Source organism: Clarias gariepinus, unplaced genomic scaffold (genome assembly GCF_024256425.1).
Source record: "Clarias gariepinus isolate MV-2021 ecotype Netherlands unplaced genomic scaffold, CGAR_prim_01v2 scaffold_29, whole genome shotgun sequence".
In the NCBI taxonomy this organism is placed as follows: Eukaryota; Metazoa; Chordata; class Actinopteri; order Siluriformes; family Clariidae; genus Clarias; species Clarias gariepinus.
In genome coordinates, this window is record NW_026520996.1 from 1,334,560 (window position 1) to 1,362,356 (window position 27,797).

General features: G+C 42.1%; 35 non-coding genes across 35 annotated transcripts; 12 read left to right on the forward strand and 23 right to left on the reverse strand.

Moving 5' to 3' along the window:
• The first annotated feature begins 661 nt into the window (after positions 1-661).
• trnaa-agc (transfer RNA alanine (anticodon AGC)) lies at positions 662-734 on the forward strand. The gene has a single exon. It is a non-coding gene; the product is annotated as a tRNA-Ala (tRNA).
• A 150-nt stretch (positions 735-884) lies between these two features.
• On the reverse strand, positions 885-958 carry trnai-aau (transfer RNA isoleucine (anticodon AAU)). The gene has a single exon. It is a non-coding gene; the product is annotated as a tRNA-Ile (tRNA).
• A 634-nt stretch (positions 959-1,592) lies between these two features.
• Positions 1,593-1,665, forward strand: trnaa-agc (transfer RNA alanine (anticodon AGC)). The gene has a single exon. It is a non-coding gene; the product is annotated as a tRNA-Ala (tRNA).
• Positions 1,666-1,815: 150 nt separating this feature from the next.
• trnai-aau (transfer RNA isoleucine (anticodon AAU)) lies at positions 1,816-1,889 on the reverse strand. Its single transcript has one exon. It is a non-coding gene; the product is annotated as a tRNA-Ile (tRNA).
• Positions 1,890-2,959: 1,070 nt separating this feature from the next.
• On the reverse strand, positions 2,960-3,033 carry trnai-aau (transfer RNA isoleucine (anticodon AAU)). Its single transcript has one exon. It is a non-coding gene; the product is annotated as a tRNA-Ile (tRNA).
• A 1,464-nt stretch (positions 3,034-4,497) lies between these two features.
• Positions 4,498-4,570, forward strand: trnaa-agc (transfer RNA alanine (anticodon AGC)). The gene has a single exon. It is a non-coding gene; the product is annotated as a tRNA-Ala (tRNA).
• A 150-nt stretch (positions 4,571-4,720) lies between these two features.
• trnai-aau (transfer RNA isoleucine (anticodon AAU)) lies at positions 4,721-4,794 on the reverse strand. Its single transcript has one exon. It is a non-coding gene; the product is annotated as a tRNA-Ile (tRNA).
• Positions 4,795-6,028: 1,234 nt separating this feature from the next.
• On the reverse strand, positions 6,029-6,102 carry trnai-aau (transfer RNA isoleucine (anticodon AAU)). The gene has a single exon. It is a non-coding gene; the product is annotated as a tRNA-Ile (tRNA).
• A 1,060-nt stretch (positions 6,103-7,162) lies between these two features.
• On the forward strand, positions 7,163-7,235 carry trnaa-agc (transfer RNA alanine (anticodon AGC)). The gene has a single exon. It is a non-coding gene; the product is annotated as a tRNA-Ala (tRNA).
• Positions 7,236-7,385: 150 nt separating this feature from the next.
• On the reverse strand, positions 7,386-7,459 carry trnai-aau (transfer RNA isoleucine (anticodon AAU)). The gene has a single exon. It is a non-coding gene; the product is annotated as a tRNA-Ile (tRNA).
• A 1,448-nt stretch (positions 7,460-8,907) lies between these two features.
• Positions 8,908-8,981, reverse strand: trnai-aau (transfer RNA isoleucine (anticodon AAU)). The gene has a single exon. It is a non-coding gene; the product is annotated as a tRNA-Ile (tRNA).
• Positions 8,982-10,041: 1,060 nt separating this feature from the next.
• Positions 10,042-10,114, forward strand: trnaa-agc (transfer RNA alanine (anticodon AGC)). The gene has a single exon. It is a non-coding gene; the product is annotated as a tRNA-Ala (tRNA).
• A 150-nt stretch (positions 10,115-10,264) lies between these two features.
• Positions 10,265-10,338, reverse strand: trnai-aau (transfer RNA isoleucine (anticodon AAU)). The gene has a single exon. It is a non-coding gene; the product is annotated as a tRNA-Ile (tRNA).
• Positions 10,339-10,972: 634 nt separating this feature from the next.
• On the forward strand, positions 10,973-11,045 carry trnaa-agc (transfer RNA alanine (anticodon AGC)). Its single transcript has one exon. It is a non-coding gene; the product is annotated as a tRNA-Ala (tRNA).
• A 150-nt stretch (positions 11,046-11,195) lies between these two features.
• Positions 11,196-11,269, reverse strand: trnai-aau (transfer RNA isoleucine (anticodon AAU)). The gene has a single exon. It is a non-coding gene; the product is annotated as a tRNA-Ile (tRNA).
• A 1,447-nt stretch (positions 11,270-12,716) lies between these two features.
• trnai-aau (transfer RNA isoleucine (anticodon AAU)) lies at positions 12,717-12,790 on the reverse strand. The gene has a single exon. It is a non-coding gene; the product is annotated as a tRNA-Ile (tRNA).
• A 1,283-nt stretch (positions 12,791-14,073) lies between these two features.
• Positions 14,074-14,147, reverse strand: trnai-aau (transfer RNA isoleucine (anticodon AAU)). The gene has a single exon. It is a non-coding gene; the product is annotated as a tRNA-Ile (tRNA).
• A 1,061-nt stretch (positions 14,148-15,208) lies between these two features.
• On the forward strand, positions 15,209-15,281 carry trnaa-agc (transfer RNA alanine (anticodon AGC)). Its single transcript has one exon. It is a non-coding gene; the product is annotated as a tRNA-Ala (tRNA).
• A 150-nt stretch (positions 15,282-15,431) lies between these two features.
• Positions 15,432-15,505, reverse strand: trnai-aau (transfer RNA isoleucine (anticodon AAU)). The gene has a single exon. It is a non-coding gene; the product is annotated as a tRNA-Ile (tRNA).
• Positions 15,506-16,303: 798 nt separating this feature from the next.
• trnai-aau (transfer RNA isoleucine (anticodon AAU)) lies at positions 16,304-16,377 on the reverse strand. Its single transcript has one exon. It is a non-coding gene; the product is annotated as a tRNA-Ile (tRNA).
• Positions 16,378-17,011: 634 nt separating this feature from the next.
• trnaa-agc (transfer RNA alanine (anticodon AGC)) lies at positions 17,012-17,084 on the forward strand. Its single transcript has one exon. It is a non-coding gene; the product is annotated as a tRNA-Ala (tRNA).
• Positions 17,085-17,234: 150 nt separating this feature from the next.
• On the reverse strand, positions 17,235-17,308 carry trnai-aau (transfer RNA isoleucine (anticodon AAU)). The gene has a single exon. It is a non-coding gene; the product is annotated as a tRNA-Ile (tRNA).
• Positions 17,309-18,165: 857 nt separating this feature from the next.
• trnai-aau (transfer RNA isoleucine (anticodon AAU)) lies at positions 18,166-18,239 on the reverse strand. The gene has a single exon. It is a non-coding gene; the product is annotated as a tRNA-Ile (tRNA).
• A 1,060-nt stretch (positions 18,240-19,299) lies between these two features.
• trnaa-agc (transfer RNA alanine (anticodon AGC)) lies at positions 19,300-19,372 on the forward strand. The gene has a single exon. It is a non-coding gene; the product is annotated as a tRNA-Ala (tRNA).
• Positions 19,373-19,522: 150 nt separating this feature from the next.
• Positions 19,523-19,596, reverse strand: trnai-aau (transfer RNA isoleucine (anticodon AAU)). Its single transcript has one exon. It is a non-coding gene; the product is annotated as a tRNA-Ile (tRNA).
• Positions 19,597-21,306: 1,710 nt separating this feature from the next.
• trnai-aau (transfer RNA isoleucine (anticodon AAU)) lies at positions 21,307-21,380 on the reverse strand. Its single transcript has one exon. It is a non-coding gene; the product is annotated as a tRNA-Ile (tRNA).
• A 1,061-nt stretch (positions 21,381-22,441) lies between these two features.
• On the forward strand, positions 22,442-22,514 carry trnaa-agc (transfer RNA alanine (anticodon AGC)). The gene has a single exon. It is a non-coding gene; the product is annotated as a tRNA-Ala (tRNA).
• A 150-nt stretch (positions 22,515-22,664) lies between these two features.
• Positions 22,665-22,738, reverse strand: trnai-aau (transfer RNA isoleucine (anticodon AAU)). Its single transcript has one exon. It is a non-coding gene; the product is annotated as a tRNA-Ile (tRNA).
• A 798-nt stretch (positions 22,739-23,536) lies between these two features.
• On the reverse strand, positions 23,537-23,610 carry trnai-aau (transfer RNA isoleucine (anticodon AAU)). The gene has a single exon. It is a non-coding gene; the product is annotated as a tRNA-Ile (tRNA).
• A 798-nt stretch (positions 23,611-24,408) lies between these two features.
• trnai-aau (transfer RNA isoleucine (anticodon AAU)) lies at positions 24,409-24,482 on the reverse strand. The gene has a single exon. It is a non-coding gene; the product is annotated as a tRNA-Ile (tRNA).
• Positions 24,483-25,116: 634 nt separating this feature from the next.
• trnaa-agc (transfer RNA alanine (anticodon AGC)) lies at positions 25,117-25,189 on the forward strand. Its single transcript has one exon. It is a non-coding gene; the product is annotated as a tRNA-Ala (tRNA).
• A 150-nt stretch (positions 25,190-25,339) lies between these two features.
• trnai-aau (transfer RNA isoleucine (anticodon AAU)) lies at positions 25,340-25,413 on the reverse strand. Its single transcript has one exon. It is a non-coding gene; the product is annotated as a tRNA-Ile (tRNA).
• Positions 25,414-26,270: 857 nt separating this feature from the next.
• trnai-aau (transfer RNA isoleucine (anticodon AAU)) lies at positions 26,271-26,344 on the reverse strand. Its single transcript has one exon. It is a non-coding gene; the product is annotated as a tRNA-Ile (tRNA).
• A 1,060-nt stretch (positions 26,345-27,404) lies between these two features.
• trnaa-agc (transfer RNA alanine (anticodon AGC)) lies at positions 27,405-27,477 on the forward strand. Its single transcript has one exon. It is a non-coding gene; the product is annotated as a tRNA-Ala (tRNA).
• A 150-nt stretch (positions 27,478-27,627) lies between these two features.
• Positions 27,628-27,701, reverse strand: trnai-aau (transfer RNA isoleucine (anticodon AAU)). Its single transcript has one exon. It is a non-coding gene; the product is annotated as a tRNA-Ile (tRNA).
• Between the last annotated feature and the right edge of the window lie 96 nt (positions 27,702-27,797).

Genomic DNA, 27,797 nt, shown 5'->3' on the forward strand with positions numbered 1-27,797 from the left:
TACCTCAACAACCAAACATTATGAACAAAAGCATTTAAAATTCCACCTTCTCATATTTTGACACACTGACATGAAAATTCCACAGTCAGTTCTAAAAGTGTGAACCATGCTGTAAGCTCCTGAGCTTCCCTACTCTTTTGTTACAATTGGGGTGTCAAAACCCAAGCATCTGCTAGAATAGTCCACTATTAAGCAACCTTTAACCAACTGTTCTACCTCAACAACCAAACATTATGAACAAAAGCATTTAAAATTCCACCTTCTCATATTTTGACACACTGACATGAAAATTCCACAGTCAGTTCTAAAAGTGTGAACCATGCTGTAAGCTCCTGAGCCTCCCTCCTGTTTCTGTTACAATTGGGGTGTTAAAAACCAAGCATCTGCTAGAATAGACCACTGTTAAGCAACCTTTAACCAACGGTTCTACCTCAACAACCAAACATCAAATTGCTGCAACTGAAGAGGGGGTTGAAGGGCATGCAGTTAGATGAGGTCATTTGTAGGACTCAAATTTGAGTGAACATGTAATCTTAGTCTTACACTTGAGTATGAAAGTTGCATGATCCGCTCTTGAAGAGCACTGTTACCCTTGTCTAATGCACTGCTTGTCTAATGCACAGAATAAAAAATTTTACAACCCACTGAGCCAGTGTGCTAAGGGGAATTAGCTCAAGTGGTAGAGCGCTCGCTTAGCATGCGAGAGGTAGCGGGATCGATGCCCGCATTCTCCAGTGTGACCACACAGCCAGACGCTGGGTGCTGTCTATTGTTTCCAGCAGTGACTGGGTTATAGCCCTCCTCTTAGGGAGCAAAAACATGTTTTCAACTGCAGTTTAGGTCAGGAGCACCATCTTTCTTGCTAACATTGAAAACTGTGGTAATGGCCCGTACGGGGATCGAACCCGCGACCTTGGCGTTATTAGCACCACGCTCTAACCAGCTGAGCTAACCGGCCAAGACAATGGACAGTTGGTTTTTCTCAGATCACAAATTACCTAAGGAACATCACCTAGTTCTGCATTTTCACAAGGGGATCAAATGACCACCAATATTAACATAACTAGTCTATGAACTACACTAGAAGTAATTGACCTTACTTGCTAAAGTAGTGCACTATTAAGCAACCTTTAACCAAATGTTCTACCTCAACAACCAAACATCTTGAACAAAAGCATTAAAAAATCCACCTTCTCATATTTTGACACACTGACATGAAAATTCCACAGTCAGTTCTAAAAGTGTGAACCATGCTGTAAGCTCCTGAGCCTCCCTCCTGTTTCTGTTACAATTGGGGTGTTAAAAACCAAGCATCTGCTAGAATAGACCACTGTTAAGCAACCTTTAACCAACGGTTCTACCTCAACAACCAAACATCAAATTGCTGCAACTGAAGAGGGGGTTGAAGGGCATGCAGTTAGATGAGGTCATTTGTAGGACTCAAATTCGAGTGAACATGTAATCTTAGTCTTACACTTGAGTATGAAAGTTGCATGATCCGCTCTTGAAGAGCACTGGTAACCTTGTCTAATGCACTGCTTGTCTAATGCACAGAATAAAAAATTTTACAACCCACTGAGCCAGTGTGCTAAGGGGAATTAGCTCAAGTGGTAGAGCGCTCGCTTAGCATGCGAGAGGTAGCGGGATCGATGCCCGCATTCTCCAGTGTGACCACACAGCCAGACGCTGGGTGCTGTCCATTGTTTCCAGCAGTGACTGAGTTATAGGCCTTCTCTTAGGGAGCAAAAACATGTTTTCAACTGCAGTTTAGGTCAGGAGCACCATCTTTCTTGCTAACATTGAAAATTGTGGCAATGGCCCGTACGGGGATCGAACCCGCGACCTTGGCGTTATTAGCACCACGCTCTAACCAGCTGAGCTAACCGGCCAAGACAATGGACAGTTGGTTTTTCTCAGATCACAAATTACCTAAGGAACATCACCTAGTTCTGCATTTTCACAAGGGGATCAAATGACCACCAATATTAACATAACTAGTCTATGAACTACACTAGAAGTAATTGACCTTACTTGCTAGAGTAGTCCACTATTAAGCAACCTTTAACCAACTGTTCTACCTCAACAACCAAACATCTTGAACAAAAGCATTAAAAAATCCACCTTCTCATATTTTGACACACTGACATGAAAATTCCACAGTCAGTTCTAAAAGTGTGAGCCATTCTGTAAGCTCCTGAGCTTCCCTACTGTTTTGTTACAATTGGGGTGTTAAAACCCAAGCATCTGCTAGAATAGTCCACTATTAAGCAACCTTTAACCAACTGTTCTACCTCAACAACCAAACATCATGAACAAAAGCATTTAAAATTCCACCTTCTCATATTTTGACACACTGACATGAAAATTCCACAGTCAGTTCTAAAAGTGTGAACCATGCTGTAAGCTCCTGAGCCTCCCTCCTGTTTCTTTTACAATTGGGGTGTCAAAACCCAAGCATCTGCTAGAATAGACCACTGTTAAGCAACCGTTAACCAACGGTTCTACCTCAACAACCAAACATCAAATTGCTGCAACTGAAGAGGGGGTTGAAGGGCATGCAGTTAGATGAGGTCATTTGTAGGACTCAAATTCGAGTGAACATGTAATCTTAGTCTTACACTTGAGTATGAAAGTTGCATGATCCGCTCTTGAAGAGCACTGGTAACCTTGTCTAATGCACTGCTTGTCTAATGCACAGAATAAAAAATTTTACAACCCACTGAGCCAGTGTGCTAAGGGGAATTAGCTCAAGTGATAGAGCGCTCGCTTAGCATGCCAGAGGTAGCGGGATCGATGCCCGCATTCTCCAGTGTGACCACACAGCCAGACGCTGGGTGCTGTCTATTGTTTCCAGCAGTGACTGGGTTATAGCCCTCCTCTTAGGGAGCAAAAACATGTTTTCAACTGCAGTTTAGGTCAGGAGCACCATCTTTCTTGCTAACATTGAAAACTGTGGTAATGGCCCGTACGGGGATCGAACCCGCGACCTTGGCGTTATTAGCACCACGCTCTAACCAGCTGAGCTAACCGGCCAAGACAATGAACCCATTTTTTTTCTCAAATCACAAATTACCTAAGGAACATCACCTAGTCCTGCATTTTCACAAGGGGATCAAATGACCACCAATATTAACAAAACTCGTCTATGAACTACACTAGAATTAATTGACCTTACTTGCTAGAGTAGTCCACTATTAAGCAACCTTTAACCAACTGTTCTACCTTCTAACCGGCCACGACAATGGACAGTTGGTTTTTCTCAGATCACAAATTACCTAAGGAACATCACCTAGTTCTGCATTTTCACAAGGGGATCAAATGACCACCAATATTAACATAACTAGTCTATGAACTACACTAGAAGTAATTGACCTTACTTGCTAGAGTAGTCCACTATTAAGCAACCTTTAACCAACTGTTCTACCTTCTAACCGGCCACGACAATGGACAGTTGGTTTTTCTCAGATCACAAATTACCTAAGGAACATCACCTAGTTCTGCATTTTCACAAGGGGATCAAATGACCACCAATATTAACATAACTAGTCTATGAACTACACTAGAAGTAATTGACCTTACTTGCTAGAGTAGTCCACTATTAAGCAACCTTTAACCAACTGTTCTACCTCAACAACCAAACATCTTGAACAAAAGCATTAAAAAATCCACCTTCTCATATTTTGACACACTGACATGAAAATTCCACAGTCAGTTCTAAAAGTGTGAGCCATTCTGTAAGCTCCTGAGCTTCCCTACTCTTTTGTTACAATTGGGGTGTCAAAACCCAAGCATCTGCTAGAATAGTCCACTATTAAGCAACCTTTAACCAACTGTTCTACCTCAACAACCAAACATTATGAACAAAAGCATTTAAAATTCCACCTTCTCATATTTTGACACACTGACATGAAAATTCCACAGTCAGTTCTAAAAGTGTGAACCATGCTGTAAGCTCCTGAGCTTCCCTACTCTTTTGTTACAATTGGGGTGTCAAAACCCAAGCATCTGCTAGAATAGTCCACTATTAAGCAACCTTTAACCAACTGTTCTACCTCAACAACCAAACATTATGAACAAAAGCATTTAAAATTCCACCTTCTCATATTTTGACACACTGACATGAAAATTCCACAGTCAGTTCTAAAAGTGTGAACCATGCTGTAAGCTCCTGAGCCTCCCTCCTGTTTCTGTTACAATTGGGGTGTTAAAAACCAAGCATCTGCTAGAATAGACCACTGTTAAGCAACCTTTAACCAACGGTTCTACCTCAACAACCAAACATCAAATTGCTGCAACTGAAGAGGGGGTTGAAGGGCATGCAGTTAGATGAGGTCATTTGTAGGACTCAAATTTGAGTGAACATGTAATCTTAGTCTTACACTTGAGTATGAAAGTTGCATGATCCGCTCTTGAAGAGCACTGTTACCCTTGTCTAATGCACTGCTTGTCTAATGCACAGAATAAAAAATTTTACAACCCACTGAGCCAGTGTGCTAAGGGGAATTAGCTCAAGTGGTAGAGCGCTCGCTTAGCATGCGAGAGGTAGCGGGATCGATGCCCGCATTCTCCAGTGTGACCACACAGCCAGACGCTGGGTGCTGTCTATTGTTTCCAGCAGTGACTGGGTTATAGCCCTCCTCTTAGGGAGCAAAAACATGTTTTCAACTGCAGTTTAGGTCAGGAGCACCATCTTTCTTGCTAACATTGAAAACTGTGGTAATGGCCCGTACGGGGATCGAACCCGCGACCTTGGCGTTATTAGCACCACGCTCTAACCAGCTGAGCTAACCGGCCAAGACAATGGACAGTTGGTTTTTCTCAGATCACAAATTACCTAAGGAACATCACCTAGTTCTGCATTTTCACAAGGGGATCAAATGACCACCAATATTAACATAACTAGTCTATGAACTACACTAGAAGTAATTGACCTTACTTGCTAAAGTAGTGCACTATTAAGCAACCTTTAACCAAATGTTCTACCTCAACAACCAAACATCATGAACAAAAGCATTAAAAAATCCACCTTCTCATATTTTGACACACTGACATGAAAATTCCACAGTCAGTTCTAAAAGTGTGAACCATGCTGTAAGCTCCTGAGCCTCCCTCCTGTTTCTTTTACAATTGGGGTGTCAAAACCCAAGCATCTGCTAGAATAGACCACTGTTAAGCAACCGTTAACCAACGGTTCTACCTCAACAACCAAACATCAAATTGCTGCAACTGAAGAGGGGGTTGAAGGGCATGCAGTTAGATGAGGTCATTTGTAGGACTCAAATTTGAGTGAACATGTAATCTTAATTGACCTTACTTGCTAGAGAAGTCCACTATTAAGCAACCTTTAACCAACTGTTCTACCTCAACAACCAAACATCTTGAACAAAAGCATTAAAAAATCCACCTTCTCATATTTTGACACACTGACATGAAAATTCCACAGTCAGTTCTAAAAGTGTGAGCCATTCTGTAAGCTCCTGAGCTTCCCTACTGTTTTGTTACAATTGGGGTGTTAAAACCCAAGCATCTGCTAGAATAGTCCACTATTAAGCAACCTTTAACCAACTGTTCTACCTCAACAACCAAACATCAAATTGCTGCAACTGAAGAGGGGGTTGAAGGGCATGCAGTTAGATGAGGTCATTTGTAGGACTCAAATTCGAGTGAACATGTAATCTTAGTCTTACACTTGAGTATGAAAGTTGCATGATCCGCTCTTGAAGAGCACTGGTAACCTTGTCTAATGCACTGCTTGTCTAATGCACAGAATAAAAAATTTTACAACCCACTGAGCCAGTGTGCTAAGGGGAATTAGCTCAAGTGATAGAGCGCTCGCTTAGCATGCCAGAGGTAGCGGGATCGATGCCCGCATTCTCCAGTGTGACCACACAGCCAGACGCTGGGTGCTGTCTATTGTTTCCAGCAGTGACTGGGTTATAGCCCTCCTCTTAGGGAGCAAAAACATGTTTTCAACTGCAGTTTAGGTCAGGAGCACCATCTTTCTTGCTAACATTGAAAACTGTGGTAATGGCCCGTACGGGGATCGAACCCGCGACCTTGGCGTTATTAGCACCACGCTCTAACCAGCTGAGCTAACCGGCCAAGACAATGAACCCATTTTTTTTCTCAAATCACAAATTACCTAAGGAACATCACCTAGTCCTGCATTTTCACAAGGGGATCAAATGACCACCAATATTAACATAACTCGTCTATGAACTACACTAGAATTAATTGACCTTACTTGCTAGAGTAGTCAACTATTAAGCAACCTTTAACCAACTGTTCTACCTCAACAACCAAACATCTTGAACAAAAGCATTAAAAAATCCACCTTCTCATATTTTGACACACTGACATGAAAATTCCACAGTCAGTTCTAAAAGTGTGAGCCATTCTGTAAGCTCCTGAGCTTCCCTACTCTTTTGTTACAATTGGGGTGTCAAAACCCAAGCATCTGCTAGAATAGTCCACTATTAAGCAACCTTTAACCAACTGTTCTACCTCAACAACCAAACATTATGAACAAAAGCATTTAAAATTCCACCTTCTCATATTTTGACACACTGACATGAAAATTCCACAGTCAGTTCTAAAAGAGTGAACCAAGCTGTAAGCTCCTGAGCTTCCCTACTCTTTTGTTACAATTGGGGTGTCAAAACCCAAGCATCTGCTAGAATAGTCCACTATTAAGCAACCTTTAACCAACTGTTCTACCTCAACAACCAAACATTATGAACAAAAGCATTTAAAATTCCACCTTCTCATATTTTGACACACTGACATGAAAATTCCACAGTCAGTTCTAAAAGTGTGAACCATGCTGTAAGCTCCTGAGCCTCCCTCCTGTTTCTGTTACAATTGGGGTGTTAAAAACCAAGCATCTGCTAGAATAGACCACTGTTAAGCAACCTTTAACCAACGGTTCTACCTCAACAACCAAACATCAAATTGCTGCAACTGAAGAGGGGGTTGAAGGGCATGCAGTTAGATGAGGTCATTTGTAGGACTCAAATTTGAGTGAACATGTAATCTTAGTCTTACACTTGAGTATGAAAGTTGCATGATCCGCTCTTGAAGAGCACTGTTACCCTTGTCTAATGCACTGCTTGTCTAATGCACAGAATAAAAAATTTTACAACCCACTGAGCCAGTGTGCTAAGGGGAATTAGCTCAAGTGGTAGAGCGCTCGCTTAGCATGCGAGAGGTAGCGGGATCGATGCCCGCATTCTCCAGTGTGACCACACAGCCAGACGCTGGGTGCTGTCTATTGTTTCCAGCAGTGACTGGGTTATAGCCCTCCTCTTAGGGAGCAAAAACATGTTTTCAACTGCATTTTAGGTCAGGAGCACCATCTTTCTTGCTAACATTGAAAACTGTGGTAATGGCCCGTACGGGGATCGAACCCGCGACCTTGGCGTTATTAGCACCACGCTCTAACCAGCTGAGCTAACCGGCCAAGACAATGGACAGTTGGTTTTTCTCAGATCACAAATTACCTAAGGAACATTACCTAGTTCTGCATTTTCACAAGGGGATCAAATGACCACCAATATTAACATAACTAGTCTATGAACTACACTAGAATTAATTGACCTTACTTGCTAAAGTAGTGCACTATTAGGCAACATTTAACCAAATGTTCTACCTCAACAACCAAACATCTTGAACAAAAGCATAAAAAAATCCACCTTCTCATATTTTGACACACTGACATGAAAATTCCACAGTCAGTTCTAAAAGTGTGAACCATGCTGTAAGCTCCTGAGCCTCCGTCCTGTTTCTGTTACAATTGGGGTGTTAAAAACCAAGCATCTGCTAGAATAGTCCACTATTAAGCAACCTTTAACCAACTGTTCTACCTCAACAACCAAACATTATGAACAAAAGCATTTAAAATTCCACCTTCTCATATTTTGACACACTGACATGAAAATTCCACAGTCAGTTCTAAAAGTGTGAACCATGCTGTAAGCTCCTGAGCCTCCCTCCTGTTTCTGTTACAATTGGGGTGTTAAAAACCAAGCATCTGCTAGAATAGACCACTGTTAAGCAACCTTTAACCAACGGTTCTACCTCAACAACCAAACATCAAATTGCTGCAACTGAAGAGGGGGTTGAAGGGCATGCAGTTAGATGAGGTCATTTGTAGGACTCAAATTTGAGTGAACATGTAATCTTAATTGACCTTACTTGCTAGAGAAGTCCACTATTAAGCAACCTTTAACCAACTGTTCTACCTCAACAACCAAACATCTTGAACAAAAGCATTAAAAAATCCACCTTCTCATATTTTGACACACTGACATGAAAATTCCACAGTCAGTTCTAAAAGTGTGAGCCATTCTGTAAGCTCCTGAGCTTCCCTACTGTTTTGTTACAATTGGGGTGTTAAAACCCAAGCATCTGCTAGAATAGTCCACTATTAAGCAACCTTTAACCAACTGTTCTACCTCAACAACCAAACATCAAATTGCTGCAACTGAAGAGGGGGTTGAAGGGCATGCAGTTAGATGAGGTCATTTGTAGGACTCAAATTCGAGTGAACATGTAATCTTAGTCTTACACTTGAGTATGAAAGTTGCATGATCCGCTCTTGAAGAGCACTGGTAACCTTGTCTAATGCACTGCTTGTCTAATGCACAGAATAAAAAATTTTACAACCCACTGAGCCAGTGTGCTAAGGGGAATTAGCTCAAGTGATAGAGCGCTCGCTTAGCATGCCAGAGGTAGCGGGATCGATCCCCGCATTCTCCAGTGTGACCACACAGCCAGACGCTGGGTGCTGTCTATTGTTTCCAGCAGTGACTGGGTTATAGCCCTCCTCTTAGGGAGCAAAAACATGTTTTCAACTGCAGTTTAGGTCAGGAGCACCATCTTTCTTGCTAACATTGAAAACTGTGGTAATGGCCCGTACGGGGATCGAACCCGCGACCTTGGCGTTATTAGCACCACGCTCTAACCAGCTGAGCTAACCGGCCAAGACAATGAAACCATTTTTTTTCTCAAATCACAAATTACCTAAGGAACATCACCTAGTCCTGCATTTTCACAAGGGGATCAAATGACCACCAATATTAACATAACTCGTCTATGAACTACACTAGAATTAATTGACCTTACTTGCTAGAGTAGTCCACTATTAAGCAACCTTTAACCAACTGTTCTACCTCAACAACCAAACATCTTGAACAAAAGCATTAAAAAATCCACCTTCTCATATTTTGACACACTGACATGAAAATTCCACAGTCAGTTCTAAAAGTGTGAGCCATTCTGTAAGCTCCTGAGCTTCCCTACTCTTTTGTTACAATTGGGGTGTCAAAACCCAAGCATCTGCTAGAATAGTCCACTATTAAGCAACCTTTAACCAACTGTTCTACCTCAACAACCAAACATTATGAACAAAAGCATTTAAAATTCCACCTTCTCATATTTTGACACACTGACATGAAAATTCCACAGTCAGTTCTAAAAGTGTGAACCATGCTGTAAGCTCCTGAGCTTCCCTACTCTTTTGTTACAATTGGGGTGTCAAAACCCAAGCATCTGCTAGAATAGTCCACTATTAAGCAACCTTTAACCAACTGTTCTACCTCAACAACCAAACATTATGAACAAAAGCATTTAAAATTCCACCTTCTCATATTTTGACACACTGACATGAAAATTCCACAGTCAGTTCTAAAAGTGTGAACCATGCTGTAAGCTCCTGAGCCTCCCTCCTGTTTCTGTTACAATTGGGGTGTTAAAAACCAAGCATCTGCTAGAATAGACCACTGTTAAGCAACCTTTAACCAACGGTTCTACCTCAACAACCAAACATCAAATTGCTGCAACTGAAGAGGGGGTTGAAGGGCATGCAGTTAGATGAGGTCATTTGTAGGACTCAAATTTGAGTGAACATGTAATCTTAGTCTTACACTTGAGTATGAAAGTTGCATGATCCGCTCTTGAAGAGCACTGTTACCCTTGTCTAATGCACTGCTTGTCTAATGCACAGAATAAAAAATTTTACAACCCACTGAGCCAGTGTGCTAAGGGGAATTAGCTCAAGTGGTAGAGCGCTCGCTTAGCATGCGAGAGGTAGCGGGATCGATGCCCGCATTCTCCAGTGTGACCACACAGCCAGACGCTGGGTGCTGTCTATTGTTTCCAGCAGTGACTGGGTTATAGCCCTCCTCTTAGGGAGCAAAAACATGTTTTCAACTGCAGTTTAGGTCAGGAGCACCATCTTTCTTGCTAACATTGAAAACTGTGGTAATGGCCCGTACGGGGATCGAACCCGCGACCTTGGCGTTATTAGCACCACGCTCTAACCAGCTGAGCTAACCGGCCAAGACAATGGACAGTTGGTTTTTCTCAGATCACAAATTACCTAAGGAACATCACCTAGTTCTGCATTTTCACAAGGGGATCAAATGACCACCAATATTAACATAACTAGTCTATGAACTACACTAGAAGTAATTGACCTTACTTGCTAAAGTAGTGCACTATTAAGCAACCTTTAACCAAATGTTCTACCTCAACAACCAAACATCTTGAACAAAAGCATTAAAAAATCCACCTTCTCATATTTTGACACACTGACATGAAAATTCCACAGTCAGTTCTAAAAGTGTGAACCATGCTGTAAGCTCCTGAGCCTCCCTCCTGTTTCTGTTACAATTGGGGTGTTAAAAACCAAGCATCTGCTAGAATAGACCACTGTTAAGCAACCTTTAACCAACGGTTCTACCTCAACAACCAAACATCAAATTGCTGCAACTGAAGAGGGGGTTGAAGGGCATGCAGTTAGATGAGGTCATTTGTAGGACTCAAATTCGAGTGAACATGTAATCTTAGTCTTACACTTGAGTATGAAAGTTGCATGATCCGCTCTTGAAGAGCACTGGTAACCTTGTCTAATGCACTGCTTGTCTAATGCACAGAATAAAAAATTTTACAACCCACTGAGCCAGTGTGCTAAGGGGAATTAGCTCAAGTGGTAGAGCGCTCGCTTAGCATGCGAGAGGTAGCGGGATCGATGCCCGCATTCTCCAGTGTGACCACACAGCCAGACGCTGGGTGCTGTCCATTGTTTCCAGCAGTGACTGAGTTATAGGCCTTCTCTTAGGGAGCAAAAACATGTTTTCAACTGCAGTTTAGGTCAGGAGCACCATCTTTCTTGCTAACATTGAAAATTGTGGCAATGGCCCGTACGGGGATCGAACCCGCGACCTTGGCGTTATTAGCACCACGCTCTAACCAGCTGAGCTAACCGGCCACGACAATGGACAGTTGGTTTTTCTCAGATCACAAATTACCTAAGGAACATCACCTAGTTCTGCATTTTCACAAGGGGATCAAATGACCACCAATATTAACATAACTAGTCTATGAACTACACTAGAAGTAATTGACCTTACTTGCTAGAGTAGTCCACTATTAAGCAACCTTTAACCAACTGTTCTACCTCAACAACCAAACATCTTGAACAAAAGCATTAAAAAATCCACCTTCTCATATTTTGACACACTGACATGAAAATTCCACAGTCAGTTCTAAAAGTGTGAGCCATTCTGTAAGCTCCTGAGCTTCCCTACTGTTTTGTTACAATTGGGGTGTTAAAACCCAAGCATCTGCTAGAATAGTCCACTATTAAGCAACCTTTAACCAACTGTTCTACCTCAACAACCAAACATCATGAACAAAAGCATTTAAAATTCCACCTTCTCATATTTTGACACACTGACATGAAAATTCCACAGTCAGTTCTAAAAGTGTGAACCATGCTGTAAGCTCCTGAGCCTCCCTCCTGTTTCTTTTACAATTGGGGTGTCAAAACCCAAGCATCTGCTAGAATAGACCACTGTTAAGCAACCGTTAACCAACGGTTCTACCTCAACAACCAAACATCAAATTGCTGCAACTGAAGAGGGGGTTGAAGGGCATGCAGTTAGATGAGGTCATTTGTAGGACTCAAATTTGAGTGAACATGTAATCTTAATTGACCTTACTTGCTAGAGAAGTCCACTATTAAGCAACCTTTAACCAACTGTTCTACCTCAACAACCAAACATCTTGAACAAAAGCATTAAAAAATCCACCTTGTCATATTTTGACACACTGACATGAAAATTCCACAGTCAGTTCTAAAAGTGTGAGCCATTCTGTAAGCTCCTGAGCTTCCCTACTGTTTTGTTACAATTGGGGTGTTAAAACCCAAGCATCTGCTAGAATAGTCCACTATTAAGCAACCTTTAACCAACTGTTCTACCTCAACAACCAAACATCAAATTGCTGCAACTGAAGAGGGGGTTGAAGGGCATGCAGTTAGATGAGGTCATTTGTAGGACTCAAATTCGAGTGAACATGTAATCTTAGTCTTACACTTGAGTATGAAAGTTGCATGATCCGCTCTTGAAGAGCACTGGTAACCTTGTCTAATGCACTGCTTGTCTAATGCACAGAATAAAAAATTTTACAACCCACTGAGCCAGTGTGCTAAGGGGAATTAGCTCAAGTGATAGAGCGCTCGCTTAGCATGCCAGAGGTAGCGGGATCGATGCCCGCATTCTCCAGTGTGACCACACAGCCAGACGCTGGGTGCTGTCTATTGTTTCCAGCAGTGACTGGGTTATAGCCCTCCTCTTAGGGAGCAAAAACATGTTTTCAACTGCAGTTTAGGTCAGGAGCACCATCTTTCTTGCTAACATTGAAAACTGTGGTAATGGCCCGTACGGGGATCGAACCCGCGACCTTGGCGTTATTAGCACCACGCTCTAACCAGCTGAGCTAACCGGCCAAGACAATGAACCCATTTTTTTTCTCAAATCACAAATTACCTAAGGAACATCACCTAGTCCTGCATTTTCACAAGGGGATCAAATGACCACCAATATTAACATAACTCGTCTATGAACTACACTAGAATTAATTGACCTTACTTGCTAGAGTAGTCAACTATTAAGCAACCTTTAACCAACTGTTCTACCTCAACAACCAAACATCTTGAACAAAAGCATTAAAAAATCCACCTTCTCATATTTTGACACACTGACATGAAAATTCCACAGTCAGTTCTAAAAGTGTGAGCCATTCTGTAAGCTCCTGAGCTTCCCTACTCTTTTGTTACAATTGGGGTGTCAAAACCCAAGCATCTGCTAGAATAGTCCACTATTAAGCAACCTTTAACCAACTGTTCTACCTCAACAACCAAACATTATGAACAAAAGCATTTAAAATTCCACCTTCTCATATTTTGACACACTGACATGAAAATTCCACAGTCAGTTCTAAAAGAGTGAACCAAGCTGTAAGCTCCTGAGCTTCCCTACTCTTTTGTTACAATTGGGGTGTCAAAACCCAAGCATCTGCTAGAATAGTCCACTATTAAGCAACCTTTAACCAACTGTTCTACCTCAACAACCAAACATTATGAACAAAAGCATTTAAAATTCCACCTTCTCATATTTTGACACACTGACATGAAAATTCCACAGTCAGTTCTAAAAGTGTGAACCATGCTGTAAGCTCCTGAGCCTCCCTCCTGTTTCTGTTACAATTGGGGTGTTAAAAACCAAGCATCTGCTAGAATAGACCACTGTTAAGCAACCTTTAACCAACGGTTCTACCTCAACAACCAAACATCAAATTGCTGCAACTGAAGAGGGGGTTGAAGGGCATGCAGTTAGATGAGGTCATTTGTAGGACTCAAATTTGAGTGAACATGTAATCTTAGTCTTACACTTGAGTATGAAAGTTGCATGATCCGCTCTTGAAGAGCACTGTTACCCTTGTCTAATGCACTGCTTGTCTAATGCACAGAATAAAAAATTTTACAACCCACTGAGCCAGTGTGCTAAGGGGAATTAGCTCAAGTGATAGAGCGCTCGCTTAGCATGCCAGAGGTAGCGGGATCGATGCCCGCATTCTCCAGTGTGACCACACAGCCAGACGCTGGGTGCTGTCTATTGTTTCCAGCAGTGACTGGGTTATAGCCCTCCTCTTAGGGAGCAAAAACATGTTTTCAACTGCAGTTTAGGTCAGGAGCACCATCTTTCTTGCTAACATTGAAAACTGTGGTAATGGCCCGTACGGGGATCGAACCCGCGACCTTGGCGTTATTAGCACCACGCTCTAACCAGCTGAGCTAACCGGCCAAGACAATGAACCCATTTTTTTTCTCAAATCACAAATTACCTAAGGAACATTACCTAGTTCTGCATTTTCACAAGGGGATCAAATGACCACCAATATTAACATAACTCGTCTATGAACTACACTAGAATTAATTGACCTTACTTGCTAAAGTAGTGCACTATTAAGCAACCTTTAACCAACTGTTCTACCTCAACAACCAAACATCTTGAACAAAAGCATAAAAAAATCCACCTTCTCATATTTTGACACACTGACATGAAAATTCCACAGTCAGTTCTAAAAGTGTGAACCATGCTGTAAGCTCCTGAGCCTCCGTCCTGTTTCTGTTACAATTGGGGTGTTAAAAACCAAGCATCTGCTAGAATAGACCACTGTTAAGCAACCTTTAACCAACGGTTCTACCTCAACAACCAAACATTATGAACAAAAGCATTTAAAATTCCACCTTCTCATATTTTGACACACTGACATGAAAATTCCACAGTCAGTTCTAAAAGAGTGAACCAAGCTGTAAGCTCCTGAGCTTCCCTACTCTTTTGTTACAATTGGGGTGTCAAAACCCAAGCATCTGCTAGAATAGTCCACTATTAAGCAACCTTTAACCAACTGTTCTACCTCAACAACCAAACATTATGAACAAAAGCATTTAAAATTCCACCTTCTCATATTTTGACACACTGACATGAAAATTCCACAGTCAGTTCTAAAAGTGTGAACCATGCTGTAAGCTCCTGAGCCTCCCTCCTGTTTCTGTTACAATTGGGGTGTTAAAAACCAAGCATCTGCTAGAATAGACCACTGTTAAGCAACCTTTAACCAACGGTTCTACCTCAACAACCAAACATCAAATTGCTGCAACTGAAGAGGGGGTTGAAGGGCATGCAGTTAGATGAGGTCATTTGTAGGACTCAAATTTGAGTGAACATGTAATCTTAGTCTTACACTTGAGTATGAAAGTTGCATGATCCGCTCTTGAAGAGCACTGTTACCCTTGTCTAATGCACTGCTTGTCTAATGCACAGAATAAAAAATTTTACAACCCACTGAGCCAGTGTGCTAAGGGGAATTAGCTCAAGTGGTAGAGCGCTCGCTTAGCATGCGAGAGGTAGCGGGATCGATGCCCGCATTCTCCAGTGTGACCACACAGCCAGACGCTGGGTGCTGTCTATTGTTTCCAGCAGTGACTGGGTTATAGCCCTCCTCTTAGGGAGCAAAAACATGTTTTCAACTGCATTTTAGGTCAGGAGCACCATCTTTCTTGCTAACATTGAAAACTGTGGTAATGGCCCGTACGGGGATCGAACCCGCGACCTTGGCGTTATTAGCACCACGCTCTAACCAGCTGAGCTAACCGGCCAAGACAATGGACAGTTGGTTTTTCTCAGATCACAAATTACCTAAGGAACATTACCTAGTTCTGCATTTTCACAAGGGGATCAAATGACCACCAATATTAACATAACTAGTCTATGAACTACACTAGAATTAATTGACCTTACTTGCTAAAGTAGTGCACTATTAGGCAACATTTAACCAAATGTTCTACCTCAACAACCAAACATCTTGAACAAAAGCATAAAAAAATCCACCTTCTCATATTTTGACACACTGACATGAAAATTCCACAGTCAGTTCTAAAAGTGTGAACCATGCTGTAAGCTCCTGAGCCTCCGTCCTGTTTCTGTTACAATTGGGGTGTTAAAAACCAAGCATCTGCTAGAATAGACCACTGTTAAGCAACCTTTAACCAACGGTTCTACCTCAACAACCAAACATCAAATTGCTGCAACTGAAGAGGGGGTTGAAGGGCATGCAGTTAGATGAGGTCATTTGTAGGACTCAAATTCGAGTGAACATGTAATCTTAGTCTTACACTTGAGTATGAAAGTTGCATGATCCGCTCTTGAAGAGCACTGGTAACCTTGTCTAATGCACTGCTTGTCTAATGCACAGAATAAAAAATTTTACAACCCACTGAGCCAGTGTGCTAAGGGGAATTAGCTCAAGTGATAGAGCGCTCGCTTAGCAAGCGAGAGGTAGCGGGATCGAGCAGTGACTGGGTTATAGCCCTCCTCTTAGGGAGCAAAAACATGTTTTCAACTGCATTTTAGGTCAGGAGCACCATCTTTCTTGCTAACATTGAAAACTGTGGTAATGGCCCGTACGGGGATCGAACCCGCGACCTTGGCGTTATTAGCACCACGCTCTAACCAGCTGAGCTAACCGGCCAAGACAATGGACAGTTGGTTTTTCTCAGATCACAAATTACCTAAGGAACATTACCTAGTTCTGCATTTTCACAAGGGGATCAAATGACCACCAATATTAACATAACTAGTCTATGAACTACACTAGAATTAATTGACCTTACTTGCTAAAGTAGTGCACTATTAGGCAACATTTAACCAAATGTTCTACCTCAACAACCAAACATCTTGAACAAAAGCATAAAAAAATCCACCTTCTCATATTTTGACACACTGACATGAAAATTCCACAGTCAGTTCTAAAAGTGTGAACCATGCTGTAAGCTCCTGAGCCTCCGTCCTGTTTCTGTTACAATTGGGGTGTTAAAAACCAAGCATCTGCTAGAATAGACCACTGTTAAGCAACCTTTAACCAACGGTTCTACCTCAACAACCAAACATCAAATTGCTGCAACTGAAGAGGGGGTTGAAGGGCATGCAGTTAGATGAGGTCATTTGTAGGACTCAAATTTGAGTGAACATGTAATCTTAGTCTTACACTTGAGTATGAAAGTTGCATGATCCGCTCTTGAAGAGCACTGTTACCCTTGTCTAATGCACTGCTTGTCTAATGCACAGAATAAAAAATTTTACAACCCACTGAGCCAGTGTGCTAAGGGGAATTAGCTCAAGTGGTAGAGCGCTCGCTTAGCATGCGAGAGGTAGCGGGATCGATGCCCGCATTCTCCAGTGTGACCACACAGCCAGACGCTGGGTGCTGTCTATTGTTTCCAGCAGTGACTGGGTTATAGCCCTCCTCTTAGGGAGCAAAAACATGTTTTCAACTGCAGTTTAGGTCAGGAGCACCATCTTTCTTGCTAACATTGAAAACTGTGGTAATGGCCCGTACGGGGATCGAACCCGCGACCTTGGCGTTATTAGCACCACGCTCTAACCAGCTGAGCTAACCGGCCAAGACAATGGACAGTTGGTTTTTCTCAGATCACAAATTACCTAAGGAACATCACCTAGTTCTGCATTTTCACAAGGGGATCAAATGACCACCAATATTAACATAACTAGTCTATGAACTACACTAGAATTAATTGACCTTACTTGCTAAAGTAGTGCACTATTAGGCAACATTTAACCAAATGTTCTACCTCAACAACCAAACATCTTGAACAAAAGCATAAAAAAATCCACCTTCTCATATTTTGACACACTGACATGAAAATTCCACAGTCAGTTCTAAAAGTGTGAACCATGCTGTAAGCTCCTGAGCCTCCGTCTTGTTTCTGTTACAATTGGGGTGTTAAAAACCAAGCATCTGCTAGAATAGACCACTGTTAAGCAACCTTTAACCAACGGTTCTACCTCAACAACCAAACATCAAATTGCTGCAACTGAAGAGGGGGTTGAAGGGCATGCAGTTAGATGAGGTCATTTGTAGGACTCAAATTCGAGTGAACATGTAATCTTAGTCTTACACTTGAGTATGAAAGTTGCATGATCCGCTCTTGAAGAGCACTGGTAACCTTGTCTAATGCACTGCTTGTCTAATGCACAGAATAAAAATTTTTACAACCCACTGAGCCAGTGTGCTAAGGGGAATTAGCTCAAGTGATAGAGCGCTCGCTTAGCATGCGAGAGGTAGCGGGATCGATGCCCGCATTCTCCAGTGTGACCACACAGCCAGACGCTGGGTGCTGTCTATTGTTTCCAGCAGTGACTGGGTTATAGCCCTCCTCTTAGGGAGCAAAAACATGTTTTCAACTGCAGTTTAGGTCAGGAGCACCATCTTTCTTGCTAACATTGAAAACTGTGGTAATGGCCCGTACGGGGATCGAACCCACGACCTTGGCGTTATTAGCACCACGCTCTAACCAGCTGAGCTAACCGGCCAAGACAATGAACCCATGTTTTTTCTCAAATCACAAATTACCTAAGGAACATCACCTAGTCCTGCATTTTCACAAGGGGATCAAATGACCACCAATATTAACATAACTCGTCTATGAACTACACTAGAATTAATTGACCTTACTTGCTAGAGTAGTCCAATATTAAGCAACCTTTAACCAACTGTTCTACCTCAACAACCAAACATCTTGAACAAAAGCATTAAAAAATCCACCTTCTCATATTTTGACACACTGACATGAAAATTCCACAGTCAGTTCTAAAAGTGTGAGCCATTCTGTAAGCTCCTGAGCTTCCCTACTCTTTTGTTACAATTGGGGTGTCAAAACCCAAGCATCTGCTAGAATAGTCCACTATTAAGCAACCTTTAACCAACTGTTCTACCTCAACAACCAAACATTATGAACAAAAGCATTTAAAATTCCACCTTCTCATATTTTGACACACTGACATGAAAATTCCACAGTCAGTTCTAAAAGTGTGAACCATGCTGTAAGCTCCTGAGCTTCCCTACTCTTTTGTTACAATTGGGGTGTCAAAACCCAAGCATCTGCTAGAATAGTCCACTATTAAGCAACCTTTAACCAACAGTTCTACCTCAACAACCAAACATTATGAACAAAAGCATTTAAAATTCCACCTTCTCATATTTTGACACACTGACATGAAAATTCCACAGTCAGTTCTAAAAGTGTGAACCATGCTGTAAGCTCCTGAGCCTCCCTCCTGTTTCTGTTACAATTGGGGTGTTAAAAACCAAGCATCTGCTAGAATAGACCACTGTTAAGCAACCTTTAACCAACGGTTCTACCTCAACAACCAAACATCAAATTGCTGCAACTGAAGAGGGGGTTGAGGGGCATGCAGTTAGATGAGGTCATTTGTAGGACTCACATTTGAGTGAACATGTAATCTTAGTCTTACACTTGAGTATGAAAGTTGCATGATCCGCTCTTGAAGAGCACTGTTACCCTTGTCTAATGCACTGCTTGTCTAATGCACAGAATAAAAAATTTTACAACCCACTGAGCCAGTGTGCTAAGGGGAATTAGCTCAAGTGGTAGAGCGCTCGCTTAGCATGCGAGAGGTAGCGGGATCGATGCCCGCATTCTCCAGTGTGACCACACAGCCAGACGCTGGGTGCTGTCTATTGTTTCCAGCAGTGACTGGGTTATAGCCCTCCTCTTAGGGAGCAAAAACATGTTTTCAACTGCAGTTTAGGTCAGGAGCACCATCTTTCATGCTAACATTGAAAACTGTGGTAATGGCCCGTACGGGGATCGAACCCGCGACCTTGGCGTTATTAGCACCACGCTCTAACCAGCTGAGCTAACCGGCCAAGACAATGGACTGTTGGTTTTTCTCAGATCACAAATTACCTAAGGAACATCACCTAGTCCTGCATTTTCACAAGGGGATCAAATGACCACCAATATTAACATAACTAGTCTATGAACTACACTAGAAGTAATTGACCTTACTTGCTAGAGTAGTCCACTATTAAGCAACCTTTAACCAACTGTTCTACCTCAACAACCAAACATCTTGAACAAAAGCATTAAAAAATCCACCTTCTCATATTTTGACACACTGACATGAAAATTCCACAGTCAGTTCTAAAAGTGTGAGCCATTCTGTAAGCTCCTGAGCTTCCCTACTGTTTTGTTACAATTGGGGTGTTAAAACCCAAGCATCTGCTAGAATAGTCCACTATTAAGCAACCTTTAACCAACTGTTCTACCTCAACAACCAAACATCATGAACAAAAGCATTTAAAATTCCACCTTCTCATATTTTGACACACTGACAGGAAAATTCCACAGTCAGTTCTAAAAGTGTGAACCATGCTGTAAGCTCCTGAGCCTCCCTCCTGTTTCTTTTACAATTGGGGTGTCAAAACCCAAGCATCTGCTAGAATAGACCACTGTTAAGCAACCTTTAACCAACGGTTCTACCTCAACAACCAAACATCTTGAACAAAAGCATTAAAAAATCCACCTTCTCATATTTTGACACACTGACATGAAAATTCCACAGTCAGTTCTAAAAGTGTGAGCCATTCTGTAAGCTCCTGAGCTTCCCTACTCTTTTGTTACAATTGGGGTGTCAAAACCCAAGCATCTGCTAGAATAGTCCACTATTAAGCAACCTTTAACCAACTGTTCTACCTCAACAACCAAACATTATGAACAAAAGCATTTAAAATTCCACCTTCTCATATTTTGACACACTGACATGAAAATTCCACAGTCAGTTCTAAAAGAGTGAACCAAGCTGTAAGCTCCTGAGCTTCCCTACTCTTTTGTTACAATTGGGGTGTCAAAACCCAAGCATCTGCTAGAATAGTCCACTATTAAGCAACCTTTAACCAACTGTTCTACCTCAACAACCAAACATTATGAACAAAAGCATTTAAAATTCCACCTTCTCATATTTTGACACACTGACATGAAAATTCCACAGTCAGTTCTAAAAGTGTGAACCATGCTGTAAGCTCCTGAGCCTCCCTCCTGTTTCTGTTACAATTGGGGTGTTAAAAACCAAGCATCTGCTAGAATAGACCACTGTTAAGCAACCTTTAACCAACGGTTCTACCTCAACAACCAAACATCAAATTGCTGCAACTGAAGAGGGGGTTGAAGGGCATGCAGTTAGATGAGGTCATTTGTAGGACTCAAATTTGAGTGAACATGTAATCTTAGTCTTACACTTGAGTATGAAAGTTGCATGATCCGCTCTTGAAGAGCACTGTTACCCTTGTCTAATGCACTGCTTGTCTAATGCACAGAATAAAAAATTTTACAACCCACTGAGCCAGTGTGCTAAGGGGAATTAGCTCAAGTGATAGAGCGCTCGCTTAGCATGCCAGAGGTAGCGGGATCGATGCCCGCATTCTCCAGTGTGACCACACAGCCAGACGCTGGGTGCTGTCTATTGTTTCCAGCAGTGACTGGGTTATAGCCCTCCTCTTAGGGAGCAAAAACATGTTTTCAACTGCAGTTTAGGTCAGGAGCACCATCTTTCTTGCTAACATTGAAAACTGTGGTAATGGCCCGTACGGGGATCGAACCCGCGACCTTGGCGTTATTAGCACCACGCTCTAACCAGCTGAGCTAACCGGCCAAGACAATGAACCCATTTTTTTTCTCAAATCACAAATTACCTAAGGAACATTACCTAGTTCTGCATTTTCACAAGGGGATCAAATGACCACCAATATTAACATAACTCGTCTATGAACTACACTAGAATTAATTGACCTTACTTGCTAAAGTAGTGCACTATTAAGCAACCTTTAACCAACTGTTCTACCTCAACAACCAAACATCTTGAACAAAAGCATAAAAAAATCCACCTTCTCATATTTTGACACACTGACATGAAAATTCCACAGTCAGTTCTAAAAGTGTGAACCATGCTGTAAGCTCCTGAGCCTCCGTCCTGTTTCTGTTACAATTGGGGTGTTAAAAACCAAGCATCTGCTAGAATAGACCACTGTTAAGCAACCTTTAACCAACGGTTCTACCTCAACAACCAAACATTATGAACAAAAGCATTTAAAATTCCACCTTCTCATATTTTGACACACTGACATGAAAATTCCACAGTCAGTTCTAAAAGAGTGAACCAAGCTGTAAGCTCCTGAGCTTCCCTACTCTTTTGTTACAATTGGGGTGTCAAAACCCAAGCATCTGCTAGAATAGTCCACTATTAAGCAACCTTTAACCAACTGTTCTACCTCAACAACCAAACATTATGAACAAAAGCATTTAAAATTCCACCTTCTCATATTTTGACACACTGACATGAAAATTCCACAGTCAGTTCTAAAAGTGTGAACCATGCTGTAAGCTCCTGAGCCTCCCTCCTGTTTCTGTTACAATTGGGGTGTTAAAAACCAAGCATCTGCTAGAATAGACCACTGTTAAGCAACCTTTAACCAACGGTTCTACCTCAACAACCAAACATCAAATTGCTGCAACTGAAGAGGGGGTTGAAGGGCATGCAGTTAGATGAGGTCATTTGTAGGACTCAAATTTGAGTGAACATGTAATCTTAGTCTTACACTTGAGTATGAAAGTTGCATGATCCGCTCTTGAAGAGCACTGTTACCCTTGTCTAATGCACTGCTTGTCTAATGCACAGAATAAAAAATTTTACAACCCACTGAGCCAGTGTGCTAAGGGGAATTAGCTCAAGTGGTAGAGCGCTCGCTTAGCATGCGAGAGGTAGCGGGATCGATGCCCGCATTCTCCAGTGTGACCACACAGCCAGACGCTGGGTGCTGTCTATTGTTTCCAGCAGTGACTGGGTTATAGCCCTCCTCTTAGGGAGCAAAAACATGTTTTCAACTGCATTTTAGGTCAGGAGCACCATCTTTCTTGCTAACATTGAAAACTGTGGTAATGGCCCGTACGGGGATCGAACCCGCGACCTTGGCGTTATTAGCACCACGCTCTAACCAGCTGAGCTAACCGGCCAAGACAATGGACAGTTGGTTTTTCTCAGATCACAAATTACCTAAGGAACATTACCTAGTTCTGCATTTTCACAAGGGGATCAAATGACCACCAATATTAACATAACTAGTCTATGAACTACACTAGAATTAATTGACCTTACTTGCTAAAGTAGTGCACTATTAGGCAACATTTAACCAAATGTTCTACCTCAACAACCAAACATCTTGAACAAAAGCATAAAAAAATCCACCTTCTCATATTTTGACACACTGACATGAAAATTCCACAGTCAGTTCTAAAAGTGTGAACCATGCTGTAAGCTCCTGAGCCTCCGTCCTGTTTCTGTTACAATTGGGGTGTTAAAAACCAAGCATCTGCTAGAATAGACCACTGTTAAGCAACCTTTAACCAACGGTTCTACCTCAACAACCAAACATCAAATTGCTGCAACTGAAGAGGGGGTTGAAGGGCATGCAGTTAGATGAGGTCATTTGTAGGACTCAAATTCGAGTGAACATGTAATCTTAGTCTTACACTTGAGTATGAAAGTTGCATGATCCGCTCTTGAAGAGCACTGGTAACCTTGTCTAATGCACTGCTTGTCTAATGCACAGAATAAAAAATTTTACAACCCACTGAGCCAGTGTGCTAAGGGGAATTAGCTCAAGTGATAGAGCGCTCGCTTAGCAAGCGAGAGGTAGCGGGATCGAGCAGTGACTGGGTTATAGCCCTCCTCTTAGGGAGCAAAAACATGTTTTCAACTGCATTTTAGGTCAGGAGCACCATCTTTCTTGCTAACATTGAAAACTGTGGTAATGGCCCGTACGGGGATCGAACCCGCGACCTTGGCGTTATTAGCACCACGCTCTAACCAGCTGAGCTAACCGGCCAAGACAATGGACAGTTGGTTTTTCTCAGATCACAAATTACCTAAGGAACATTACCTAGTTCTGCATTTTCACAAGGGGATCAAATGACCACCAATATTAACATAACTAGTCTATGAACTACACTAGAATTAATTGACCTTACTTGCTAAAGTAGTGCACTATTAGGCAACATTTAACCAAATGTTCTACCTCAACAACCAAACATCTTGAACAAAAGCATAAAAAAATCCACCTTCTCATATTTTGACACACTGACATGAAAATTCCACAGTCAGTTCTAAAAGTGTGAACCATGCTGTAAGCTCCTGAGCCTCCGTCCTGTTTCTGTTACAATTGGGGTGTTAAAAACCAAGCATCTGCTAGAATAGACCACTGTTAAGCAACCTTTAACCAACGGTTCTACCTCAACAACCAAACATCAAATTGCTGCAACTGAAGAGGGGGTTGAAGGGCATGCAGTTAGATGAGGTCATTTGTAGGACTCAAATTCGAGTGAACATGTAATCTTAGTCTTACACTTGAGTATGAAAGTTGCATGATCCGCTCTTGAAGAGCACTGGTAACCTTGTCTAATGCACTGCTTGTCTAATGCACAGAATAAAAAATTTTACAACCCACTGAGCCAGTGTGCTAAGGGGAATTAGCTCAAGTGATAGAGCGCTCGCTTAGCAAGCGAGAGGTAGCGGGATCGAGCAGTGACTGGGTTATAGCCCTCCTCTTAGGGAGCAAAAACATGTTTTCAACTGCATTTTAGGTCAGGAGCACCATCTTTCTTGCTAACATTGAAAACTGTGGTAATGGCCCGTACGGGGATCGAACCCGCGACCTTGGCGTTATTAGCACCACGCTCTAACCAGCTGAGCTAACCGGCCAAGACAATGGACAGTTGGTTTTTCTCAGATCACAAATTACCTAAGGAACATTACCTAGTTCTGCATTTTCACAAGGGGATCAAATGACCACCAATATTAACATAACTAGTCTATGAACTACACTAGAATTAATTGACCTTACTTGCTAAAGTAGTGCACTATTAGGCAACATTTAACCAAATGTTCTACCTCAACAACCAAACATCTTGAACAAAAGCATAAAAAAATCCACCTTCTCATATTTTGACACACTGACATGAAAATTCCACAGTCAGTTCTAAAAGTGTGAACCATGCTGTAAGCTCCTGAGCCTCCGTCCTGTTTCTGTTACAATTGGGGTGTTAAAAACCAAGCATCTGCTAGAATAGACCACTGTTAAGCAACCTTTAACCAACGGTTCTACCTCAACAACCAAACATCAAATTGCTGCAACTGAAGAGGGGGTTGAAGGGCATGCAGTTAGATGAGGTCATTTGTAGGACTCAAATTTGAGTGAACATGTAATCTTAGTCTTACACTTGAGTATGAAAGTTGCATGATCCGCTCTTGAAGAGCACTGTTACCCTTGTCTAATGCACTGCTTGTCTAATGCACAGAATAAAAAATTTTACAACCCACTGAGCCAGTGTGCTAAGGGGAATTAGCTCAAGTGGTAGAGCGCTCGCTTAGCATGCGAGAGGTAGCGGGATCGATGCCCGCATTCTCCAGTGTGACCACACAGCCAGACGCTGGGTGCTGTCTATTGTTTCCAGCAGTGACTGGGTTATAGCCCTCCTCTTAGGGAGCAAAAACATGTTTTCAACTGCAGTTTAGGTCAGGAGCACCATCTTTCTTGCTAACATTGAAAACTGTGGTAATGGCCCGTACGGGGATCGAACCCGCGACCTTGGCGTTATTAGCACCACGCTCTAACCAGCTGAGCTAACCGGCCAAGACAATGGACAGTTGGTTTTTCTCAGATCACAAATTACCTAAGGAACATCACCTAGTTCTGCATTTTCACAAGGGGATCAAATGACCACCAATATTAACATAACTAGTCTATGAACTACACTAGAATTAATTGACCTTACTTGCTAAAGTAGTGCACTATTAGGCAACATTTAACCAAATGTTCTACCTCAACAACCAAACATCTTGAACAAAAGCATAAAAAAATCCACCTTCTCATATTTTGACACACTGACATGAAAATTCCACAGTCAGTTCTAAAAGTGTGAACCATGCTGTAAGCTCCTGAGCCTCCGTCTTGTTTCTGTTACAATTGGGGTGTTAAAAACCAAGCATCTGCTAGAATAGACCACTGTTAAGCAACCTTTAACCAACGGTTCTACCTCAACAACCAAACATCAAATTGCTGCAACTGAAGAGGGGGTTGAAGGGCATGCAGTTAGATGAGGTCATTTGTAGGACTCAAATTCGAGTGAACATGTAATCTTAGTCTTACACTTGAGTATGAAAGTTGCATGATCCGCTCTTGAAGAGCACTGGTAACCTTGTCTAATGCACTGCTTGTCTAATGCACAGAATAAAAATTTTTACAACCCACTGAGCCAGTGTGCTAAGGGGAATTAGCTCAAGTGATAGAGCGCTCGCTTAGCATGCGAGAGGTAGCGGGATCGATGCCCGCATTCTCCAGTGTGACCACACAGCCAGACGCTGGGTGCTGTCTATTGTTTCCAGCAGTGACTGGGTTATAGCCCTCCTCTTAGGGAGCAAAAACATGTTTTCAACTGCAGTTTAGGTCAGGAGCACCATCTTTCTTGCTAACATTGAAAACTGTGGTAATGGCCCGTACGGGGATCGAACCCACGACCTTGGCGTTATTAGCACCACGCTCTAACCAGCTGAGCTAACCGGCCAAGACAATGAACCCATGTTTTTTCTCAAATCACAAATTACCTAAGGAACATCACCTAGTCCTGCATTTTCACAAGGGGATCAAATGACCACCAATATTAACATAACTCGTCTATGAACTACACTAGAATTAATTGACCTTACTTGCTAGAGTAGTCCAATATTAAGCAACCTTTAACCAACTGTTCTACCTCAACAACCAAACATCTTGAACAAAAGCATTAAAAAATCCACCTTCTCATATTTTGACACACTGACATGAAAATTCCACAGTCAGTTCTAAAAGTGTGAGCCATTCTGTAAGCTCCTGAGCTTCCCTACTCTTTTGTTACAATTGGGGTGTCAAAACCCAAGCATCTGCTAGAATAGTCCACTATTAAGCAACCTTTAACCAACTGTTCTACCTCAACAACCAAACATTATGAACAAAAGCATTTAAAATTCCACCTTCTCATATTTTGACACACTGACATGAAAATTCCACAGTCAGTTCTAAAAGTGTGAACCATGCTGTAAGCTCCTGAGCTTCCCTACTCTTTTGTTACAATTGGGGTGTCAAAACCCAAGCATCTGCTAGAATAGTCCACTATTAAGCAACCTTTAACCAACAGTTCTACCTCAACAACCAAACATTATGAACAAAAGCATTTAAAATTCCACCTTCTCATATTTTGACACACTGACATGAAAATTCCACAGTCAGTTCTAAAAGTGTGAACCATGCTGTAAGCTCCTGAGCCTCCCTCCTGTTTCTGTTACAATTGGGGTGTTAAAAACCAAGCATCTGCTAGAATAGACCACTGTTAAGCAACCTTTAACCAACGGTTCTACCTCAACAACCAAACATCAAATTGCTGCAACTGAAGAGGGGGTTGAGGGGCATGCAGTTAGATGAGGTCATTTGTAGGACTCACATTTGAGTGAACATGTAATCTTAGTCTTACACTTGAGTATGAAAGTTGCATGATCCGCTCTTGAAGAGCACTGTTACCCTTGTCTAATGCACTGCTTGTCTAATGCACAGAATAAAAAATTTTACAACCCACTGAGCCAGTGTGCTAAGGGGAATTAGCTCAAGTGGTAGAGCGCTCGCTTAGCATGCGAGAGGTAGCGGGATCGATGCCCGCATTCTCCAGTGTGACCACACAGCCAGACGCTGGGTGCTGTCTATTGTTTCCAGCAGTGACTGGGTTATAGCCCTCCTCTTAGGGAGCAAAAACATGTTTTCAACTGCAGTTTAGGTCAGGAGCACCATCTTTCATGCTAACATTGAAAACTGTGGTAATGGCCCGTACGGGGATCGAACCCGCGACCTTGGCGTTATTAGCACCACGCTCTAACCAGCTGAGCTAACCGGCCAAGACAATGGACTGTTGGTTTTTCTCAGATCACAAATTACCTAAGGAACATCACCTAGTCCTGCATTTTCACAAGGGGATCAAATGACCACCAATA